Below are 3,845 nucleotides of genomic sequence, written 5' to 3' on the forward strand. Positions count from 1 at the left end.
TCCAAATGGCAGCTATTAGATAACGCATCTATTTTTCTCCAATATGCATGTATCTTTGTACACACCCCACTCCCACATATACATTAATCTATTCATTGCTGTTACTGTTTCTGGTGTCAGGGCTCAAGTCAGGCTTTTATGTGTGTCAGGTTTTGCCATTAAACTACAGCCCAGGATTTCATTTTATTTTATTTTATTGAGATAGAGTCTTGCTAAATCAGACTAGCCATGAGTTCATTCTATAACCCAGGCTGATCTTGAACTCTAGATCCTCCTGCCTCAGCCACCCATAGACCTGGGGATACAAGCTTCACCATGTATGTATGTATGTATGTATGTATGTATGTATGTATGTAGCTAACAGTGGCCTTGAACTCCTGGTCCTCTTCTTTGCCCCTCCCAAGTGCTGAGATCAATTTTTCTCACCTTACTGAATTGACCAGGCTTTGTAGACTCTGTGGGGGAGAGAGCTGAGGATGCCTGGCATGGCAGCGGCTCATGCCTGCAATCCCACCTGGTACTCGGGAGGCAGAAGCAGGAGAGTCGCTGAAGATTTGAAGCCAGCGAGGCTCTAGAACGAATTGCAGGACAGCCAGGGCTACAGAATGAGATCTTGGAAAGAGCAAGTGAGAATAATGACCCCCCCTTTCTTGAGTAACTTCACTGGTAACACACCTGTTTTCTCCTTTTGGGGTGCTGGGGTTGCACAGATAGCTTTACACCTGCTATACCTACATGCTTTACCACAGAGCCACACCCCCAGCCCTCAGCTTCTTTTTTTGGGGGGGGGGTGCAGCGAACTTTATTGATGGTATTCAAGAGAGTAGGGAGGGCTCCCTAGGCCCCTCCTGTTATTATGGGGGTCTGGAGTGGAAATTGTGAGGGAGATGCTCAGTGTTGAGGCCAAGTTGGGATAGGGACTCCTCAGCAACCAAGGGCCTCTCTCTCTCTTGCTCTCAGTGTCCTTGCTGGGGTGGGTGGTCCAGGGAGGCCATGTAGGCCATGAGGTCCACCACCCTGTTGCTGTAGCCGTATTCATTGTCATACCAGGAAATGAGCTTGACAAAGTTGTCATTGAGAGCAATGCCAGCCCCGGCATCGAAGGTGGAAGAGTGGGAGTTGCTGTTGAAGTCGCAGGAGACAACCTGGTCCTCGGTGTAGCCCAAGATGCCCTTCAGTGGGCCCTCAGATGCCTGCTTTACCACCTTCTTGATGTTATCATACTCAGCAGGTTTCTCCAGGCAGCACGTCAGATCCACGACGGACACATTGGGGGTAGGAACACGGAAGGCCATGCCAGTGAGCTTCCCGTTCAGCTCTGGGATGACCTTGCCCACAGCCTTGGCAGCACCAGTGGATGCAGGGATGATGTTCTGGGTAGCCCCACGGCCATCACGCCACAACTTTCCAGAGGGGCCATCCACAGTCTTCTGGGTGGCAGTGATGGCATGGACTGTGGTCATGAGCCCTTCCACGATGCCAAAGTTGTCATGGATGACATTGGCCAGCGGGGCTAAGCAGTTGGTGGTGCAGGATGCATTACTGACAATCTTGAGTGAGTTGTCATATTTCTCGTGGTTCACACCCATCACAAACATGGGGGCATCGGCAGAAGGGGCGGAGATGATGACCCTTTTGGCTCCACCCTTCAAGTGGGCCCCGGCCTTCTCCATGGTGGTGAAGACGCCTGTAGACTCCACGACATACTCAGCACTGGCCTCACCCCATTTGATGTTAGCAGGGTCTCGCTCCTGGAAGATGGTGATGGGCTTCCCATTGATGACAAGCTTCCCATTCTCGGCCTTGACTGTGCCGTTGAATTTGCTGTGGGTGGAGTCATACTGGAACATGTAGACCATGTAGTTGAGGTCAATGAAGGGGTCGTTGATGGCAACAACCTCCACTTTGCCATGTGGAGAGCAGATGGCAGCCCTGGGGACCAGGCACCCAATACGGCCAAATCCGTTCACACCAACCTTCACCATTTTGTCTACAGGACGAGGCTGGCACTGCACAAGAAGAAGCGGCTGTCTCTGGAACAAGGAGGAGCAGAGAGTCCCTCAGCTTCTTTATTTAAAATGTTTCCTTCTAGTTTACCTTTTTTTTTTTTTTCCTAATCAGAACGACTGCTGTATTTTATCGAGGGCTTTCCACCTCTGATAAATGATATGATGACACAGTCACACAGTTTTAAGCTATCAGGGCCTCAAAGCTCTTCATCTCAAACTCTTCTCAATGAGTATGCTGGAATGTCTCCGAGTGACATACCAACTTGAGAGCAACTGATCCTCAGTCTGACTGATGGGAAATAATTAGATGGGTCATGAGGATTCATGACAGGAAACCATCAAAGACACAAACGGGCCAGGTGGTGGTGGCGCACGCCTTTAATCCCAGCACTTGGGAGGCAGAGGCAGAGGCAGGCGGATTTCTGAGTTGGAGGCCAGCCTGGTCTACAGAGTGAGTTCCAGGACAGCCAGGGCTATACAGAGAAACCCTGTCTCCAAAACAAACAAACAAAAGAAAGACAAAGGGATTCAGGCATAGAAGAGGTGGCCACCTCATAGCTGGGGCAGGTTAAATGCTCTGAAGAGAAGAGGTGGCAGGTCTGTCGGATCCCGTTGACTGGTTTGGTGACTGTATTACTATCATCCCTTTCACCTTGCTCCTCCAGCCTCTGCTCCTGAAAACACTTCCAATTTTAAGTCACCTCTTCTAGATTGCCCATTTTTTGTTTCTTTTTTGAGGCAGAGTTTCTCTATGCAGTCCTGGCTGTCCTAGAACTACCTATGTAGACCAAACTGGCCTCAAATTTACAGAGATTCTCCTGCTACTGCTGGGATTAAAGGCAGGTGCCTCAACATCTGGGGTATACCCCCAAATTTTGTTTTATTTTATTTATTGGTCTGTCTTTCTTCCTTCCTTCCTTCCTTCCTTCCTTCCTTCCTTCCTTCCTTCCTTCCTTCCTTCCTTTCTTTCTTTCTTTCTCCCTTCCTTCCTTTCTTTCTTTCTTTCTCCCTTCCTTTCTTTCTTTCTTCTTCTTCTTCTTCTTCTTCTTCTTCTTCTTCTTCTTCTTCTTCTTCTTCTTCTTCTTCTTCTTCTTCTTCTTCTTCTTCTTCTTCTTCTTCTTCTCCTCCTTCTTCTTTTTCTTCTCCTTCTTCTTCTTCTTCTTTTTTCTAGACAGGGTTTCTCTGTGTAGCCCTGGCTGTCCTGGAACTCACTCTATAGACCAGGCTGGCCTCCAACTCAGAAATCCGCCTGCCTCTGCCTCCCAGGTGCTGGGATTAAAGGCGTGCGCCACCACGCCCAGCTCTATTTATTGGTTTTTCGAGGAACTGGTTTTCGAGACAGGTTTTCCAGCTTACCCCCAAATTCTTAACATCACACTGTGGCAAGAATCACAGTTCTCCCTGGTTAATCTCTTTTTGGGACCTGTGCTTCTTTTTCTACCCCTGTGCAAGGGTAAAGTGGCTGGCATGCATGACAGGGTGCGCACGGGGGTGGGGGTGTTAACCAATGCTGATTCAGGAAAGTGAGGCAGGAGAATTGCATCAAAGTTGAAGCTAGCCTAGACTGCACTGTATGTTTGCAGGACCCTGTACCCAAAATAAATAAATAAATAAATAAATAATGAAAGAAGGACTAGCAGATGAGAAGTGTGTGATATTGGTTCCTTCTTGCTCTGCCAGAGCTATGGAAATGTTTTCCCGCTAGGGTCTTGCAGAGTGAACTCCATCTCGGCAGAGGGCATCCCAGACCCCTTTCGGCTCCGGAAGCTGGGCTGTCTGCCATGGGAAGACTACACTTCCCAGAGATCCCAGGGAAAAGCAAAAACCCTTTGGCTT

The 3,845-nt window shown here is 48.7% G+C and overlaps 1 pseudogene; it reads right to left on the minus strand.

The window, feature by feature from the left end:
* Window positions 1-929: 929 nt before the first annotated feature.
* Window positions 930-2,000, minus strand: LOC110302111 (glyceraldehyde-3-phosphate dehydrogenase pseudogene; annotated as a pseudogene).
* Between the last annotated feature and the right edge of the window lie 1,845 nt (window positions 2,001-3,845).

Source organism: Mus caroli, unplaced genomic scaffold (genome assembly GCF_978045245.1).
Source record: "Mus caroli unplaced genomic scaffold, Mus_caroli_1 scaffold_11, whole genome shotgun sequence".
In the NCBI taxonomy this organism is placed as follows: Eukaryota; Metazoa; Chordata; class Mammalia; order Rodentia; family Muridae; genus Mus; species Mus caroli.